The sequence below is a fragment of the Cervus canadensis genome, chromosome 13 (genome assembly GCF_019320065.1).
Source record: "Cervus canadensis isolate Bull #8, Minnesota chromosome 13, ASM1932006v1, whole genome shotgun sequence".
Lineage (NCBI taxonomy): Eukaryota > Metazoa > Chordata > Mammalia > Artiodactyla > Cervidae > Cervus > Cervus canadensis.
This window is the reverse complement of record NC_057398.1, coordinates 60,241,696-60,263,332: the sequence shown is the minus strand read 5'-3', so window position 1 is coordinate 60,263,332 and position 21,637 is coordinate 60,241,696.

The following is a 21,637-nucleotide window of genomic DNA, read 5'->3' as shown; positions in this document are numbered from 1 at the left end:
AGTACAGCCACTATGGAGAACAGTGTGGAGATTTCTTAAAAAACTGGAAATAGAACTGCCATATGACCCAGCAATCCCACTTCTGGGCATACACACTGATGAAACCAGATCTTAAAGAGACACGTGCACCCCAATGTTCATCGCAGCACTGTTTATAATAGCCAGGACATGGAAGCAACCTAGATGCCCATCAGCAGACGAATGGATAAGGAAGCTGTGGTACATATACACCATGGAATATTATTCAGCCATTAAAAAGAATTCATTTGAATCAGTTCTAATGAGATGGATGAAACTGAAGCCCATTATACAGAGTGAAGTAAGCCACAAAGATAAAGACCAGTACAGTATACTAATGCATATATATGGAATTTAGAAAGATGGTAATGATAACCCTATATGCGAAACAGAAAAAGAGACACAGATGTACAGTACAGACTTTTGGACTCTGTGGGAGAAGGCAAGGGTGGGATGTTTCGAGAGAATAGCATCGAAACATGTATATTATCTAGGGTGAAACAGATCACCAGCCCAGGTTGGATACATGAGACAAGTGCTTGGGCCTGGTGCACTGGGAAGACCCAGGAGGATCGGGTGGAGAGGGAGGTGGGAGGGGGGATCTGGATGAGGAATACATGTAAATCCATGGCTGATTCATGTCAATGTATGGCAAAAACCACTACAATATTGTAAAGTAATTAGCCTCCAACTAATAAAAATAAATGAAAAAGAAAAAAAAAAAAGACTTCATGGCTGCCAGACTCCAGTTGCAGGCTAAAGATAAGCTAACCACCTGCCTTCAGGGGACCCGGTTTCTCATCAATGGAGTGTAAGAGGGATCTACCAGAAGGGTGGGTTGTTGGTTCTTCTCAAGGGCCAGTAATCCTTTCATTTCCCTTTAATAAATTTCCTTTTCTTTGCCTGACTGCCAGGCTCGTTCTCTTTTTCTCTGCACCTGCCTTATAGGTACTAATACTGAGTTATACTTAGTATTACTGGAATAACCCCACACACTCATGGTTGACTTTAATTTTTCACATATCCATTGCCAGAGTCATCATTTAAGCTAAGCATCTTTAACGGTGATACCTGTAATGTAACATTCCCTTCTCATAGTATAGACACTTATTTTCCTGCTGAATTATCAATAATTTCATAGGGAAAAATTACTTATAAGACCACATTTCATTACATATTGAAAATAATCAAATATGTAATGAAGACATTTACAAGGATACATACATACATCATATGTTATATATGCATGTCTATATAAAAGACTCTTGCCTCTTGGAAGAAGAGCTATGACAAACCCAGACAGCATATTAAAAAGCAGAAACATTACTTTGCTGACAAAGGTCCAAATAGTCAAAGCTGTGGTTTTTCCAGTAGTCATGTATGAATGTGTGAGTTGGCCCATAAGGAAGGCTGAGCACCAAAGATTTGATGCTTTTGAAATATGGTGCTGGAGAAGACTCTTGAGAGTCCCTTGGGGAGCAATGAGATGAAACCAGCCAATCCTAAAGGAAATCACCCTGAATATTCATTGGAACGACTGATGCTGAAGTTCGAAAACTTTGATCACCTGATACAAACAGCCAACTCATTGGAAAAGACGCTGATCACGGGAAAGATTGAAGGCGGGAGGAGAAGGGGGAGACAGAGGATGAAACAGTTGGATGGCATCACTGACTCCAATGGACATGAGCTTGAGCGAACTTCACCGGGAGATGGTGAAGGACAGGGAAGCCTTGCATGCTACAGTACATGGGGTTGCCAAGAGTCAGACATGACTTAGCCACTGAGGGACAGCGACAACAACACACACACACACACACACACACACACACACACATTCAGATGCGCTATTATATACTGAAGTAGCAAAACTTATTTCTAATATGCTGCAGAAGGAATAAAACAATCTCTTTTAATGTTATGTTTGTTCTTTTTTTCTCTCCAAACTACTAATTTTGACTGCTATAACTGTTTTCCCAACTCTCAAAAATCATTTCACTCTGAAGATCAGGGTAGCTTGAGAATTGTGTGTGAGTACACACATATGTATATTGAGACTAGGCAATTGTAATTACAGAGCTTGCAGTTTCCTTTAATTTTCTTCCCTGATAGAGAGTAGGGAATGCTGTCAGATTTCTTATTCCTGAAAGAACATAAAAAGTCAATGTAGATATAGAAACAGGTTTTCCTATTCACATTTGACAAACTAAAGAGTCAGTTTTGGAAGTTATAATATGAAGTACTAACCTTTGTCCCTCTTTGACTTGTTATAATTTTCAAGTGCCTTTATTCATTACAAACTTGCTGAATCTTCTCCACATGTAGAAATCTAAATTTCACCCCAGGGGTTAAAAGCAAAACAATTGCTCTAAATAAATTGGGAAGTAAATCAACTGTCTAGAGGATCTGAGGTCCCACCACAATACTCATTTCTAGAGTGGCCATGTACAAAGTGACTTTGTCAGAAAACAGCATCTTTCAGAAGAAAGCATTGGGAAGTTATTTAACTTGAAAGAAAAGAATCACATCTCAATTGCACTGTGATGCAAGAAGAAATGCCAGCTAAGACAGCAGTGCACCTCTGAGATGCCGAGTTTCTGTTTCAACATTTGGAAATTAAATTATGTGTCATGCTGAAGCTTTACATTTATCAATTACTTCACTAATTCCAAGCCCAGGGCTTGTTTCAGAATACACAGAGTGTGCAGCATAAGCCCCGCTGGGCAGCGTCCCATGATATTCTTGTTTAAATTACAAAAGATCATCGAGATAGAAAATACAGAATGCCTTCTCTTATCATTCTGAACACAGACTCCATTCAAGCAATGAAATAGGTTTCAAATTTGTTTCATAACATTTCCAGGTATATTTTTATTGCTGTATTATACATTTTTTTTGGTCTAGTTTTCTGCCATCACCTCTCACATATAGCTTTATTGATTCCATGACAAATAAGTCACTCAGTTTGTAACTACCATGTTATTTGAAATTTCTACTCAAGGTTTTCTGAACCATTCTCCTTTACAAATAGAGTCACTTTCTTATTATTTATTCTACTGCATATAACAAGAGTGGATATAGAGGAAGTTATATCAGTTTTCCCAGGTGAGGAATAAAACTGACTTATGTTCTATCCCTGGTTCAGTTATGAAAGGAAAGTTCTGTACACTCAAGTTTTGTATATCTTGCCCTCTTTTTCTAATTAAATTTAAAATGACAGCATATTATAATTGTGAACATGATGTAATAATTAAGCTTTTGTATTTTGAGTAAGAAAGTAAGATTCACCTGTGCAAAACTATCTTAGGGTCAAAAAAAATAAAGCCTGGTCAAAATGTAATTTAAAATGTAACTTCCTCATATTATCTGGTGGGCTCAGCAGTAAATAATCTTTCTGCAATGCAGGAGAGGTAGGAGATGAAAGTTCTGTCCCTGGGTGGGTAAGTTTCCCTGGAATGGCTACCCAGTCAAGTATTCTTAGCTGGAGAATCCCATGGACAGAGGAACCTGGCAGGCTACAGTCCATGAGGTCACAAAGAATTGGACACGACTTAAGCGACTGAGCACACACAAAAGTCATCTGGCACTTATATAAACTGAAGACCCACATGAAAGTGAAATTGCTCAGTCGTGTCTGACTCTTTGCAACCACATGGACTGTAACTGACCAGGCTCCTCCATCCATGGGATTTTCCAGGCAACAGTACTGAAGTGGGTTGCCCTTTCTTTCTCCAGGGGATCTTCCCAATCCAGGGATTGAACCTGGGTCTCCTGCATCGCAGGCAGATGCTTTATTATCTGAGCTACTGGGGAAGCCATATTACCAGCCATATCTTCAAACTGTCCAAAACTCTGTTTTTAATCAAAGAAGAGGACTGGTTTGAAAGTGAACAACTGGTATTAAACTGATGCATGGGTAAATAAAACACAAAAGGGCCATGGATGAGGAGAATCAAAAGGAACAAGACATGGGAAGAGAAGGTGGGTGTTGAATGAGAGTTATCCATTTTATCTGTGAAACATTTACTCTGCAAGTTAAGAGGTCAGGAACCGTAGCATATATAAGACCCCCTAAGATACCATTTCTGATCTCCAAGAAGCTTGTGTAGAGTACCTATGTCTGTAGTCAGAGTTGGAGGTCAGATATTAACCAGTGATAATATGTTAGTATGCAATATGGGTTAAGTCCCTCAGTGTCCCAAAAAGTACATGCTGCATGATGTTACTTCAGGCATGTCTGACTCTGTGCAACCCTACGGACTGTAGCCTGCCAGGTTCCTCTGTCCATGGAATTCTCCAGGCAAGAATACTGGAGTGGGTCGCCAAGCCCTTCTCCAGGGGATCTTCCAGACCCAGGGATCCAACCAGTGACTTTTACGTCTCCTGCATTGGCAGGCGGGTTCTTTACCCCTAGTGCCACCTGGGAAGCCCAGTATATGGACCCTTAACACTGTGGAATGCATGCATACTGAAATAGAGTCAGATCCCAGAAATCAGGAAAACCAGAGTCTTAGCTGGGCAGACAGCTGGGCCAACAGAGTCAGCAAGTGTCACAAAGAATGCAGCTTCTGTGGTAGAGTCATAAGGAAAATTAAGAATTTACCAACTTTTCAAGTGCCAGGCAAAAAGGGAGCTTGGTCAGGAAGAAACAATTTTTAATTAAGAAAAGTGGAAATAGCACTTAGAAAGTTATGAATTTCAATAGGGAAGTGATATACTTCAGGAAGAAAGTTTTCTGTGGCCAAGCTGTAACTGTGCTAGGCATGGCTGGCATAATGAGGAAATGAGGAGATTTGCCATCTGCCTCTGAAAAATTGAAAAATATTTGTTTACATTGACTGGAGCATCTTACTCATCACAAAGTGAGAGTTTCATTCTCTAAAGGGTAGATATCTCTGTTCTCCTTTACGGCTGTAACCTAACACTGCTTGATTTCATTAGCTGTCTTCAAAATTGATGAGACTGGTCACAAGTGTGGCTAAAAGAGACACGCTCAATACATCAGTTTAATTCTATCACATTAAAAAAAAAAAAAAGTAAACAATGGGACACTGCTGTCCTCTATATAAAAAGGACAGACTACATATAACATACTGCTGCTATTTAGTCACCAAGCCGTGTTTGACTCTTCATGAGCCCATGAACTGAAGCATGCCCGGCTTCCCTGTCCCTTGCCATCCTCTGGAGTTTGCCCAAGTTCATGACCATTTGCATCAGTAATATCATCCTCCATTGTATCAGTGATGCCATCCAACCATCTCACCCTGTCGCCCTCTTCTCCTTCTGCCTTCAGTCTTTCCCAGGATCAGGGTCTTTTCCAAAGAGTCAGCTGTTTGCATTAGGTGTCCAAAATACTGGAGCTTCAGCATCAGTCCTTCAAATGAGTATTCAGGATTGATTTCCTTTAAGATTGATAGGTTTGGTCTCCTTGGCAGTTCAAGGCATTCTCAAGAGTCTTCTCCAGCACCACAGTTTGAAAGCATCAGTTCTTCAGCACTCTTCCTTCTTGGTCCAGCTCTCACAACGTTCACATGACTACTGGAAAGACCATGGCCTTTACTATACAGAACTTTGCCAGCAAAATGTGGTCTATAACATATAGACTCTCACAATTGGAAAACACTTTAAGGATTATCCAATTTATTTATTTTTCCAAATAAAAATATGAATTGAGTTGGCCCAAAATATTGCAGAGCAATTGTCCTCCAATAATTGCATTTTGTTCTATACTTCTCAGTATTGTACAATTATAATATTTGATAATTAAAAAAAAATACTGAGTTAGCCAAAAAGGTCATTTGAGTTTTTCATTCCATCTGCCAGAAAAACCCAAACAAACTTTTGGGCCAACCCAATACTATCAATTTTGCAATGACTTGTCCATTGTGATACAAATAACACTTTCAGCAGAGTTTCTCACACAACTACATAGATATGTAAAAAAAAAAAAAACAAAAAACTGACCTCTTTTTGTCTGACTGATCAAATTGTCTTCCAGAATCCTCTACCCACTCTCCCAAATTAAACTCTATATTGGGGGAAAAAAGGTGAAATTGACTTGTATTGGTTTAAAATTTACTTTGAACAATTAGGTCTTTTATAGATTCCTTAAGTGTTGGTTAGACTTTCAGGTTTCTTTGATCTTCTTTCTCATATGCACATAGTACCTTGAGTTAGCATGCCCTTATGCCCACAGATTGGAATCATTCAGAAATCCGCACAGCATCCCTTCACTTCTTTGGTCTTCATTCAACACTCGTGTCCTCTTGAGCATCCCCATTGTGTCAGGAGGTGGCTTAACTTGGATGAGGGCTGAATTTACAGGGTGGCCTCCTCTGGCTTGGTCAGGGTCTTAGTTCAGTTCAGTTCAGTCACTCAGTCGTGTCTGACTCTTTGCAACCCCATGGACTACAGCATGCCAGGCCCCCTGGAATTTACTCAAACTCATGTCCGTTGAGTTGGTGATGCCGTCCAGCCATCTCATCCTCTGTCATCCCCTTCTCCTCCTTCCCTCAATCTTTCCCAGCATCAGGGTCTCTTCAAATGAGTTAGCTCTTCACATCAGGTGGCCAAAGTATTGGAGTTTCAGCTTCAACATCAGTCCTTCCAATGAACACCCAGGACAGATCTCCTTTAGGATGGACTGGTTGTATCTCCTTGCAGTCCAAGGGACTCTCAAGAGTCTTCTCCAACACCACAGTTCAAAAGCATCAATTCTTCGGTCAGGGTCTAGTGGTGACTAATGACTGAGTTGACTTCATCATGACCTCACTTTCACAACAGACCCCTCTGCATCTCTGTAACATCCTCCATGGAGCCTCTGGGCTCGGCAGTCCAGACCTGCCCTCTCTTCACTCAGCTACCATCTAAGTCCCCACTTAGATCATAAGACTACACAGAAAGGAAGAGTGATTGAGGATGCCAGATGTCAGACTCCTCTGTAACCACACCGTTCTTGCCCATTGACGCCACCCTCAAGCTGGCCCAAGGCAGCCTGTTGTGACACACTCCTCCTCCCAGCATCCCGAACGCTATTTCAGTCAAGGGCCCTCATCTCTGCCATTTATAAATTGCCTCTCTAACTTATTGGGCTCCGAGAGAAGACACAGGACCCGTTTGTCTGATCTTTTGCCTTTCCTATCTCCTTTATCACACATTTCAAAACTCCCAAGCTTTATAAAGTGAGTTTCAGACTTTCTTTTCCTCTAATCCATCCTTCTTATTCCTTCAAACAGTAAATCTATTCCAAGGTCCAACCCTTATTGATGGGAGGGATAAAATCTCTAAAGAAGAAACAACTTCATCTAAGATTTCTGGCTTTGACTCTTGAAATCCTTTAGTAAGATATTTAGCATTTACCTACTGCAAAATTCTACTTAGAATAGTAATTCTTTCTCTTTATATTTCTTTTATAACAATCCTAATCTCCTGAGCAGACTGCTAGAGAGACGGATGTCCTAGGTCACTAGAAAAAAAAAAATTGGAACAATATAATATTAAAAAAATAAGATGCACAATCCCTGGGGTATACTGAGAAAATAAATGAATACATGAATTTAAACTGAAAATTGGTACATGTCAGGGATTACAATGATAACCTCTGCTCTAATTGAAATGCTAGCAAAAAAAAAAAAAAAGAAATGCTAGCAAAAGTATGACAGATCAATTGTTTCATACAAGAAGAATCAATCTTTATTAGAAATTTTGTGTCCATGGAAAAAATCATGACCACCACTTCTCAATTATGTCCATCTTGAACTTCTCTAGAAAAGCTATTGGGTGGGAAAAAAAGATACATGATAACCTGAAAATACCATTGGGGGGAGCCACAATTGAGAAGGGAAGAGGCGAAATAAAGATAAAAAGGTAAAATATGAGATGAAGAGAAAACTGGGTCAATATTAACAAGTGAAAATGAGTAGAAAGGCGTGAATGATTTTTAAGGAGCCTGAGAAAATTGAACACTCTAGGGTAGATATATAAAGGAATTGGAAAAACTCCTGGGAACAACAACAACAACAAAAAAAAACAAGCTAGAGATTATTTTCCTTTAAAGTAATAACACAAGCCACACAAGAAGTTGAAATTTAGAAACTCTATTTTTTGTAGAGAGCTTCTGTATATGTATTTCTTAAGGGGAATCAATGGTCGCCCAGTTAGGGAATTATGCAAATCTATCAAAGAACTAAATTACTTTTATTACTCTGTGATTTGAAACAGAGCACATGTGGCTTATCTAACAAACTTAGTATATAGAACATATTCTTTGGAGTATAGTATCATTGAAAGGCAAATGGCATTTGTAATGCAGAGGAGAGAAGTTTAATGCTACTGTATTACCTTTTGAGATACAGGACATTTCTACTGTGATATTCTTCACCTTGTTTGGAAACCAATTAGCAGAGCTTCTCACTACCTGAACTATCTATTATCACTCATTTTTGGTATGTCTAAGATTTTAATTTGGTTACCTCTTTCTTTTCTTCCTGATCTTTTTCTTTCTGATAAACATTCACTCACGTTTTTCTAAAGCCCAGGGAAAGAGGATATTTTAGCTTTGGAGGTATGATTGAATATGTAATCTCATAAAATATTTTATGACCATACAGTTACTAAAAAACATTCATATAGCAACTGCTATTTGCCAAGGCCTATTCTAATCTGTGGGGCTTCTCGGGTGGCGCCAGTGGTAAAGAGCCTGCCTGCAAATGTAGGAAACATAAGAGATGCAGGTTCGATCTCTGGGTGGGGAAGATCCCCTAAAGGAGGGCATGGCAACCCACTCCAGTATTCTTGCCTGGACAATCCCATGGACAGAGGAGCCTGGCGGGCTACAGTCCAGGGTGTCACAAAGAGTCCGACAAGACTGAAGAGATTTACCATGCTCACATGCATTCTTATCTGTGGTTTATGTAACTGGAATAAAACAAATGGCTCCTGCCATCATGTGGTGCATGCAAAGCTACTAATCGAATACCAAGTGACTCTGAGTCAAACATACACCAGTTTTGCACTTGAGTAAGCACTCCGGCCTGGAAAATAAACACCTAGCATCTTATCTCTGCCTAAGGTTCCCTGGTGGCTCAGATAGTAAAGAATCTGCCTGCAATGCAGGAGAGCCAGGTTCAATCCCTGGGTTGGAAAGATCCCCTGGAGCAGGGAGTGGCTACCCACTCCACATTACCTGAAAAAATTCCATAGACAGAGGAGCCTGGCAGGCTACAGTCCACGGGGTCAAAGTGAGTTGGACATGACTGAGTGTCTAAAACTTTGATCTGAGAAGAATCTGACTCAAGATTTTATCAGTCATTTCTTAGGTTAGATCTCATCATATCTCAGTACTAACACATTTTCAAGTTTTTAATTTTAAAATCTCTTCTTTTGCCCACAGCCTTCTATGATTTGATTTTTTTAAATCACTTACTTATTGATGCTTTTCTTTTAAAAAGTGCATTCTTGGATAACTCAGGGGGGAAAAAGGGAGTGGTTATTTCTAGGTGGCTAATTTTGTGTAGAATGGGAATAGAACCTAAAAGTGGGACCTGAAAGATGTCAATAACCAAGTCAGGGCAGGCTAGACATAGAAACAGAGATCCTTTCTCCATTTGTTTCTTATTTCTGCTTGTCTTTGCTTGTTTGTTTGTTTCCATTTGAGAGACAGCTCTTTCTCTCCTAATGCCAGTAGGCTAAGTCCATAGTGACCAATGAAGATTACATACCAACAACAGCTAGGTTTAGTAACACGCAGGGGAAAAATACTTTCTTCCTGCATGCTAAGTTGCTTCAATCATGTCTGACTGTTTGCAGGCTCCACTGTGGATTGTCATTTCATCCTCTAGGGGATCTTCCCCACCCAGGAATTGAACTCCACCCCCTTATGTCTCCTATGTTGGCAGGCAGATTATTTACCACTAGTGCCACCTGGGAAGCCTGTCCAGGTATCAATGTCCAGGTAACAATACCAAAAAAAATCTCATTGGCTCTGCTTGAGTCACATGCCTACTCTTTGGACCAATCACTGTTGCCAGGCAGATGGAGTGATGTAATTGGCTAGACTTGGGTTATGTATGTGCTTGCTTCTGTGGCAGATGGTTCAGAGTCAATTAAGAGAAGGGTCAGGGGAGAGAAAAGATTACCAAAATGATTAACTCAAACCATTCCAGCAAAATAACTAATTTCTATCAATCTCAATCTCAAACTGGTCTCTCATTCATGGAATCCTGCTCTAGACTCCTCACTTTTCCCAGGAGAAATTCTTTGCTTACCCATAATTTATGCTATTTTATCATTTTTCTCTTCCACATTTTGCTTTATTCCCAATCCTAGATGACACAGAAATACACTTCCTTGGTCCTAAATTATCAATGGCAGTGTTTGATCTTCAGTTCTTTTTAAGGTAGATGCTGGCCAAATTCTGAGAGTCACATCCCCCATACCCACCACCCACCTCTTCAGTGAGAGAAAATAACTTAATAAAAACAGTTATTGAAGGTGGCAGGGCCTTTACGTGAAATAGGTGTATGAGTTTCATCATGATTTCAGGCCTCTTTCCCATAGCTCAGTTGGTAAAGAATCCACCTGCAATGCAGGAGACCAGGTTCAATTCCTCGGTTGGGAAGATTCCCTGGAGAAACAATAGGCTACCCACTCCAGGATTCTTGGGCTTCCCTTGTGGCTCAGCTAGTGAAGAACCCGCCTGCAATGCGGGAGGCCTGGGTTCAATCCCTGGGATGGGAGGATCCCCTGGAGAAGGGAAAGGCTACCTACTCCAGTATCCTGGCCTGGAAAATTCCACGGACTGTATGTTTAGTCCATGGGGTTGCAAACAGTCCAACATGACTGAGTAACTTTCACTTTCACTCCTATTCTGATCAGCTATACTTTTCTTCCTAACTTAGATCCAACAGGCATTTTCTTGAAATTAGTGTGAGAGTGCAATTTCTTAACCACTTAGGGGCTTCTTCTTAATTTCCTCTCAATGATTAGTTTCGGGGAAATTGAAATGTTTTGAATAAACCAAGAATTGAAGGAAGACTATAATTTTATTGGCCTCTTCTGCCACATTCTTATGCAAATGACTATGCCATAATACATCTATTAGAGCGCAGTTAGGTGATCAGTAACTTCACATTCATTTATTAAAATTAAATGACTAGGATGTATTAGGAAACAGTGTTGTCAACCGCCAATATTTTCCTCCCTGGGTCCTAAATTTATCACCTTTTAGGCTGAATTGGCTGCTTCCTTTTGGATTCTTCTCAAAGCTCTCTTGACATGTAGACATTTCATTTGCATACAAAAAGGCACACAGCATGGCTGGATAAACCAACCATCTGGCCCAGGCAATTTATCTGGATTATTACTGAACTGTACAAAACTATGTAAATATGTATTCCTAAAATTCCAACTGCTCACTTTTCCATCTGCCTTATTGAAATTCCCTTCAGTAACCCTGAAAAAACAAGATCATTTATTTCTCCAACCCCAGATACACAGACACACAGATACACACACAAGGCTTCCTTTTTACTGACTTGCTTGTGAAAGTCAAATCATAAAGCCAGACCAGTTGGTCCACTGCCAGTGTTTGCTGTTCAGGCTCTGACAGGCTTCACAACTGATTAACATGCCTTTTACTAGTCTCCAGTTCAATCCCCATCTCATTATTCCATTTTCCTTTATGCCTATCCTGAAACATATGCATTCTCTTCTACTCCTGGATTTCTCATTCTTGAAGGTGATCCATTTTAGAAGTTCAAGGCTAAGGATACCAATGAAGTTGTATAATTGCACCTGTATATTATTTTTAACATTATATATAAAGTGGTGTAAAACTCATTATATGATGTGAGTTTTTCAAAACTAAACTAGTGTTGTATTTCTAAAGTTATAAACGGAAGGACCTCATTCATTATTATTAAGCAGGATTGAATCCAAGAGGTCCCAAATGATAACATTCATTACATAAACTACACTATGATCTTATGGTAAATCCCCCAAATTATATAATATAGCATGTTTAAGAGCATGGAAGAGCAAGGTCTCTGCAGCCTGACTGTTCAAATCCTGGCTCTTCTATTCACAGCAGTGAATTCTGAGCAATTTACTTGATCTCGCTGTAACTCTCTTCATTCATCTATAAAAATTTTTATCTCATGGAATTTGACAAAGCATTTAAATAGTTAACGTTTGTCGAGACCTTATAAACTACTATGTTTCTTATGTAAAACAAATATCCTCTAACTCCCCGACCCTTGCAAAAGTCCACCTGCTTGAACCTATTCTGTAGATATATGACTCTACTCCATTTTTTTTAAGTGGAGTATAATTCATTTATGATGTATTAGTTTCTGTTGTACAATGAAGTGAACTGGCTATGTATACATAAACCCCCTCCCTCTTAGACCCTGCCATCCCACTCCTCTAGGTCATCACAGAGCACTGAGCTAAGCTCCCTGTGCTATTCAGCAGGCTTCTGCTGGCTGTCTGTTTTACACATAATAGTTACATATGTCAATAATGCAAAAAGATACATGTACCCCAATGTTCACTGCAGCACATTTTACAATAGTCAGAATAAGGAAGCAACCTAAATGTTCACCAACAGAGGAATGGATAAAGAAGATGTAGCACACATGTACAAAGGTATATTAGCCATAAAAAGGAATAAAATTGGGTCATTTGCAGAGATGTGGATGGACTTAGAGACTGTCATGCAGAGCGAAGTAAGTCAGAAAGAGAAAAGCAAAAGTTGTTTATTAACTATATGTGAAATCTACAGAAATGGTACAGATGGACCTATTTGCAAGGCAGGGATAGACAGACAGAGAGAACGGACATGTAGACATGAGGTGGGCGGTGGGGGGGGCGGAGTGGTAAGGAGAGGGTGGGACAAATTGGGAGATTAGGACTGACATATATACTCTATGCCACTCCTATTCTCTCTTCACAAGTGAAGGCCCTGAAGTTAATCCCCCTCCTCCCTTCACTGATGCAACTGGTTTTACAAGCAGACCTGTATTTGAACAGCTTGCCTTATGAACTCTGTTATTTCCATAGAAGAATACATTGGAGTTTGGGATAAAAGCTTTATCCAATAATAATAAGCAACCATTGAACTACTTTTTGTCTTTCGTATACATAGCCAATTGCAACTGCGGTCATGGTCAATGGCAAGCTGAGGATTCAGGGCACTCAGTATTCAGGCTGCATTCTCTCCAAGACACAACTATCAACATGTCACCTCCATTTCCTCAACTCTCAGCTCCCTCCACTCCTCTACTCACTGTTAAGTCCAAATTGGCACTTGCCACGGGCACTCGCCATCTCTCTCTACAAGGATTAAATCATGTGTTGCTACAGTGGTTGACCTTCAACACCTGAAAGGAGTTCAGGGTGGAAAGCAGAAATGAGGCACTCTGTGCACTAGGAAAAACTGGAAGGACAGGTCTTCAGATAGTTATTTTCAGGAGCTGACTTTATGAGCCCAATTCTTGTATCTCTGCATATCTAGAAAAACACAGAAATCCTTCATGGTGACATCTCCTCCTCAAGACTAGCATAGTGAAGTGAAGTGAAGTCGCTCAGTCGTGTCCGACTCCTTGCGACCCTGTGGACTGTAGCCTACAGGCTCCTCTGTCCATGGGATTCTCCAGATAAGAATACTGGAGTGGGTTGCCATTTCCTTCTCCAGGGGATCTTCCCAACCCAGGGATCGAACCCAGGTCTCCCACATTGCAGGTAGATGCTTTACCCTCTGAAACACCAGGGAAGCCTAGCATAAACCTTCTGCAAAAAAAAAAAAAAAATGCTTGATTGCATGTACCCTCCCTTCACCACCTATATATTGACCTTTTCCCCATCTCTTTGGAACAGTTTTTCAGATCTTTCTGAAATGCTAACTCCCGGGCTTCAGTCCTCATCTTGACCCCTAATAAAACTTAACTCGCAACTTGTTCTCTATGTTCTGACACAGTAAATGTATGCTGAATTGTCCCATTCACTCTCAAGTTTCAACCATAGCCCATCTCTTCCCCAGATGCCATCAACGGAATCCTAACCATTTTCTCTGTGCCTCTAGTCTGACCCCTTTCAAATCTCCAAGGTTATCTACTCAAATTCCCACGACTCTCCACAACCCACAGAGAGAGGTCTGGCTTCTGGAGTAGTCCATGTTGCCTTCCACATTCTAGCACCTTTCCACCCGTATCCCCCCAATCCAGCTCCACAACATTCCTTGCCTAGCCTATGATGCTCTAAATAACTCTTCTTAATTTTGTAAATAACACAATTTGCTTGTTTTTTTTTTTCAAAGTTTTGAGCTTTTAATGCAACTGAGAAACATTTCATAAAATTTTTAACTTAATATGCCTTAACACATCTGTGAGGTAACTAGACTGAAGGCCCCAACCTTCTACAGTTAATTCCAATTCTTATTGCTTAACGTATGTCATTTATTTACCCTTGCCTTTAGTTTTATTATGTATTAAAATGGTTTTGTTTTCAAAACTTATGCTTGCATGTCATCTTCTCTGCCTGCAAAAACTTTCTTAGAATTGACTTTCATCCTTTAAGATGCAATTTTAAGTAAATTTAAATTTAAGTAAAACACATGTCGGTGCCTCCAGCCTGTTCCCCCAAGCCTAGGTTACCATATCATCCATTTTATGTACGCCATGGTATATGAACTGTATTTTATCTTCTTACTTGAGATGTCTTTGATGGCAGAAACAATCTATATATACATATCCTCAGTCCCTTCCAAGCATTTGTCCTTTAAAAGGCACTTCATGATATTTATTGAATGGATGAATAAATGATACAATGAATGAATAGTTGCATAGCAGTAGCAAAACTCTCAAAAAACTGACCCTTGAAATATGCTCAGTAACCTCTCTCATGAAATTCTAAAACCTCATTCAGCCCAAAGACACAAAGCTAGTTATGCTGTCCTCGTGTTTCTTTCATACAGAGACAATGAATCATGCCGAATTACAGCTCTTAAGACCTTACAGCAAATGCAAAATGTCCTGTAGGACATTCATCTTTCATACTGCATTATATTTTTAAATGATAATTATTGTCATAAATGTTCTTACCCACATTTCAGCTAGTTAAAAATTTTTGCCTGCCTCAGTAAAATGAAAGATGCCAGATTGTTTACAGATGAATTAATCATGACATTATCCCTGGAACTTTTAAATTACATCAATTACATTGCATTTAGCATCACAAATAACCTGCATATTAAATGAATGGAATCTTTTCTCCTATTAATAAAGATTAAATCATTAACTACCACTGCTTGAATAGCAATGTGTCTGCAGTCAATAGCTCCCAGGACAGATAAGAAATCTTACTCTGTCACAAAATATATGCCATCCTTTCATGGGCATCGTCAATCTTTATGGAATTTGGGAACATTCGTTTTCTTTAAGAGTTCATCTATGAATTGATTATAACATTTAGTTGTGGTAGATGGCCTAATGCTGAGAGCTCAAGAGAGCAATGTGAAATAATTCCACAGTAAAAAGCGCAATGCTTATGCATCTTTGTAAAGCGTAAGACAAATCTGGCTTTCAGTTTCTAATTTAATTTCTCAGACACTTAAAACATCAGAATTTAGTTCATCAATGTCTTTCAAGCAATTGTTTGCTTAACATCTAGATCAAGTCAGGCGGAGACATAGAGACATTTTTTCTAGTGTCTTTTGTGACTTATGCACACATATAAAATCGTGATAAAAATAATTAAGTGAAAACAAATACACTAGTCTCAGAATGTTTGCAGTTGATTTAAATTCATTTTGCTAATTTATGTTATGCTTAATATAAAAATGTTATAAACCAAATGTTATAGAATATGTTTCCTTTATCTGTGATCTGCCAATAATACTAGACAACAAAATATACAGTGAAAATACAGCCAAAAAATCTGTCACCATACCTTTCCTTAAATGTTAACTTTTTTTGATATGTAATGAAAAACCTACAAGTTGTAACTTTAGGCCCTTGGCAGCTACTTCTGCCCACCATGAACTTTACTTTTCCCCTTCAGCTTCAGTTTGTACAATCTCGGTGGACCTCTTAGCATTGCAGGAAATAGGTGCCCCTATGTTGAGTGTACAGATACCTACCATTGTTATAATCTTCTTGGATTGATCCCTTGATCATTAAGTAGTGTCCTTCCTGTCTCTTGCAATTGTCTTTATTTTGAAGTTTATCTTGTCTGATATGAGTATTACTACTCTAGGTTTCTTTTGATTCCCTTTTCATGGGAGCAACCTAAATGTCCAACAGAGGGATGAATAAAGAAGATGTGCCATATATATACAATGGCATACAATGGAATATTACCCAGCCATAAAAAGGAACAAAACTGGGTCATTTGTAGAGACATAGATAGACCTAGAGGGTGTCATACAGATGAGTAAGTCGGAAAGAGGAAAAAAAATATTGTATATTAACACATGTATGTGGAATCTAGAAAAATTGCATAGATTATCTTATTTACAAAGCAGAAATAGAGAAACAGACATAGAGAACAAATCTAGGGATACCAATGGGAAAAGGGGTGGGGTGGGATAGGAGGAATTGGAAGATTGGGATTGGCAAAAGGTGGGGTAGGAGAAATTGGGAGGTTGAGATGGACACGTATACACTATTGATTATACGTGCAAAGTAAACAACTGATGAGAACGTACTGTATAGCCTGGGGAACTCTACTTAATGCACAGTGGTGTCTTAAAAGGGAAGGAAATCCAAAACAGAGGGGATATATGTATAAACATATAACATCCTTTTTGGAATATAGGGATCCCTGGATCAAGAAGATCCTCTGGAGAAAGAAATGGCAACCCACTCCAGTGTTAACTGTATATTAACACATCTATGTGTTAATATAGATATATATTCCAATAAAAATGAATAAATAAATAAGGAAAAAGGAGTTCTAGAACTATTGGCAGCCAACAACACCATAGCATCATAATCAAGTCTCTGGCAAAAGGGGAGCAAACATTAATTTGTCCCCACCCAAGCGTCCATCCTTGGTCAGCATCAAAGAATGATTTGGGTGGACTTGGCATACTACAGTACCTTAATATGCTCTTTTCATTCAGATGGGCTTTTTCTGAGATTTTTAAGAAAGCCGGCTGTAAGCAATCAAGGAACTAAATCTACTATCAGTGAGCAGAAAGTCCCTGCTATAATAAGATGACCACAGGTGCCCATTGGCTCAAGCAATATGTACCTGTCGTCCTTTTATGATTACTAATAACATCCACTTTGGGTCAAAGATGGGCAATATTAGATGGTGTCAGATGATCATTCCAACTGCGCTGCTGTTGTTTAGTCGCTAAGTCGTGTCCAACTCTGTGACTCCATCAACTGTGGCCCTCCAGGCTCCTCTGTCCGTGGGATTTCCCAGGCAAGAACACTGGAGTGGGTTGCTGTTTCTTTCTCCAGAGGATCTTCCTGATCCAGGGATTGAACCCAAGTCTCCTACATGGACAGGTGGATTTTTTTTTTTTTTTAACAGTGAGCCACCAGGGAAGCCCCATTCCAGCTATCCAAATATAGTCCTAGCTAGACAGCAACAACAGCCACTGAAATGTCCATGGGAAGAGGCATGAGGCTAGTTAAGCTTGAAACCAAGGTCTCCTCAAGGTTACCCTTAACAGTGTTACCTAGGGCGATAAGAACAGTAGCAGGAATATGAGGAACTTACAACCCATTTGCAGATCACCCTAGTGGCTCCTGAAGACAATCTTCCGGGAGCCCTGATGCAGGAATGCCAGGCTGTGTTATGAGAGGCTGAATGACAGGGAGAGACGTTGCCAACTCACCTATCCACAGGAGAGGACTCGGACTAGAGACTACTTTACATACTATATAGGTCTCTACTGGTATCTGAGATGGGGAGAGCCTTTTTGAGGTTTACCCTCATGAATATTTTGGATTCTGAGCCATGTGAATATAGGACCTACTCAAAAACTACATTCAAATGATATTAAAACTGTACAGTGAAACTCTGGGCTTCCCCAGTGGCTGAGCAGTGAAGAGTCTGTCTGTGATGCAAACAGAAGACCCAGGTTCGATCCCTAGGTTGGGAAGCTCCCCTGGAGAAGGAAATGGCAACCCACTCCAGTATTCTTGCCTAGAGAATCCCATGGACAGAGGAATCTGGCAGGCTACAGTCATTAGGGTTGCAAAGAATCAGACATGCCTGAAGCAAATGAGCATACCCACATATACAGTGAAACTCTACATGCTATGAAGAGGAAAACAGTTAGCTATGTAATTTACTGTTCAGTTGTTAAGCTGTGTCCGACTTTGTGATCCCCTGGACTGCAGCATGTCATGTAATATAGTGTATTTATATTCCAAATAAGTAAAACTTTGTAAAGACTATGAAATGACATAAAAAATAGCTATGTCACAATGTGAAGTGAATAAGATAAACCACATATGTATGTGTGTAATACAATTATAACTATATTTTTAAATGTATGTATGAAAACTGGTGGATCATGAGTAGAAATGTAAATAATGACTGTCTCAGTGAAATCACAGGTAGAATTTTCCTAAGTTCTGCATTTCTGCATTTTTCTAATGTTCTTTAATAATGACATATAGTTTCCATTATGTAAACTCCTCAAAACAATATTTAAATTCCACTTTGTTTTCCACATTTACTAAACAAAATTCAAAGAGACAGTAGCCAGATTTCTGTCAAGGTTCTCTCTTCTTTAAATTGTAAATAAAAATTTTAAGTAAATCAAAATGCATTTTAAAACGTATTCATTTAAAAATATCTTTCTTGAGGATTGTGTGTTTTCCTTACGGAGTCCTTTGCAGAGTTTCTGCTTATAATGGGCATTAAGTAAGCATATATCTTTTTTTTTTTTTTTTGAATGAACGGACTTCACGGAAAATAAAGAAGCCATCCAGAGAATTCCATATGTCCTCCATCATAAAATCTACAAGACGTTTAACCACATGCCTTTTTTTCTTTGTGTGTGAATATGTGCGTGTGTCCCTCTTCTCACTCAAGGTGGTCACTCCATACAGGAAATTCCATCACTTTCTACCTCCTGTGGCAACTCACTCCATCAACTATACCTTTCCCTCATTTGTACTCACTGCCTCTTTGACTCCTGGATCTTTCTGTTTAAATTTCTTTATTTATGGTTCTCCCATCTTAACCAAATAAATGAACAAAACCCATCCCTGAAATTCTAAATCCCCCTTCAGCTGCCAGTCAATGTTCATTTGGGTTCCTGTAAACTCAGAGGCTGTGCCTGAAACAAATACAGAAAGTTGATCTGAAGAGTGATTTCAGGAAGCCTCAGTGAGAGAACAAGAAGGAAAAATGTGCAACACGAGGGACACTTTAGAAATAAAGGGAACACCTTTCAGAACTGTGTGTCTGAGGAAGGGCATGTTGGAACATTCAACTAGCTCCTGTATCCCTGAGGTCAGGAACTCTCCTGGGGGTGGGGGGTTTGTGAGGGGGGATCTCCTCTGATTGCAGAGCCTTGAGTGTTCACTTAGCAGCAGGTGGGGCCCTGGCATCATGGAAGGAGGCATGGGATAGAAAGCAGAATGACCCATAGCATGCCCCTGTGGGGACACTCTGCTATTGGTTTCTCAGTCAGCTTCAATGTGGGCTCAAGTCAATCCACTTTACTGGTGTGCTTCTAACCACTGACCACTGCCGACTCATCAGACACAAATGGAGTGACATCAGTCTGAGAGCACCAAAGCTCCAAGTTTAGTCAAGGGTCACCCTCAGTGTTGAGAAGGAGTGGGGAGCAATGGTTTAGGAAATATGGTGGCCAAGTGTTCATGTTCCTCCATCTTTCAGTACTATTTAGCTCAGTTGTCCACATTTTCCTCATCAAAACAGCATCTTCCCTGTTTTTTTCTTTCCATTACTCACAGTTTTCCCATCTCCTTTTGAAATTTCATTGCTGTTTTCTCTGTATTCTTTGTAGATTCCTCTTCCTCAAAACATTGTAGCCTCTTACGTTTCAGTCCTAGGCGCCCAGCCTCTCACTTTCCTTTCTTCTAAGCCTAATGCTGCTTGTTGCTCTCTAGTTCCATCTTTTTATCAGTTACTTGCTGAACATCTGCCTGTTTCACAAGCCTGGAATTACCAAAGGACCACTTCTTTCTTAATCCCACAATAAGGCAAAACAAGAAATATGATTAATCAGGAGGTGATGGTTTTGATTCTCTTTCTCTATGGACCTGCCCATGTGCCTCGTGTGCAGTTGCCTGTGCTCAGAGGAAAAAGCACCCACAGGGAAAATAAGGCAGGCCTGTGATTCCTCAGTGGTGTATACATCTTCATTCTTGCAAAGCACCAAAAACCACCTGATGTCCAACTCCAGAATCTTCAAACACCACCTTCAGCAGTTAGTGATTAGCAATAAAATACCATTATTGGCTATATGTTTGCTTACATCAAAGGTGGAACAATTCTATCTTTAAAAAGAATGAAAATTTCAATGTACTAAAAGTACTATAAAATGGTTTCTGAGAAAAACTTTCTCATATTTGTCTTTTAGACATCATAAGCAGGGAAAGTAAGTTCAGCAAGTAAGTTCAGCTATGCCTGGGGAATGCTGGAGAAGCAAAATTGCTAGCCAGTTAGGAAATAATCAGTTCCCTTCAAAGGAAAACAAGTCTTTCGACACCTCCCTGTGTTGTGATAAATTGTTTGCCTTGGTTATGCTCATGAGGTAAAAAATTAATTAGATCCAATGTGCACATATCATGAGTGAGTGCACTAAGGCAACATTCTATTTTCTCCTGAACCTATGTAATATTTTGATGAGTAGGAAGACATGTAAAGACATCAATTTTAAGTTTTTATTGAGGGAGTTTTGTCTATAATTAATTTAGATTATATTTAATTAAATATGTAAAGCAATGAATTTGAAGCCACCAATGGACTATTTTTGTGTATGAAAGCAGAGTCTAGAAATAGCTAAGCCAACATTAATATTGTTGTCATGATTTATTAATTTAATGTTCTAATGATTCATTAAAACTCTTCTAACCAGCCTCTGTCATCAATCAACAAATATTTACAAAACAGCTATTAGGTATGTTCATGCTCCCACTCTGCTATAAAATAATACAGGAAAGCAAAGACAACAAGACCCAATTAATTTCAGAGAGAAAACTAATAAAAATTTTTAATTATTTAGCTTGGGTATAGACAAACTGTGGTCTTAGAAAAACAAACAAACTGCTTTAGAGTTTACTTCAGGTACTTCCAAGACATTCACAAACAAAACTGCTAATTAATGCAGCTGCCATACAACGAATAAGAGGGATTGGAGAGAGGGGGAAAAACAGAATAAATATGTTTTTCAATCCTTAAGAAAATCTCAGTTTCTGAAGAAATCTATTGTTTTGCCTCCTCTTTTGCTCTAACTGAAATGATGACTTCTTCCTAGTCTCATTTTTTGACTAGAGACAAAATTCAAACAGACCTTTGTCTCAAATGACATGATATAAGCATTTTAAGACATGATATAAGCATTTTAAGACATGAAAAGACTCAGGCCTGTGATGAATGTTTCTCCCTACAATGTGACTGTTATACC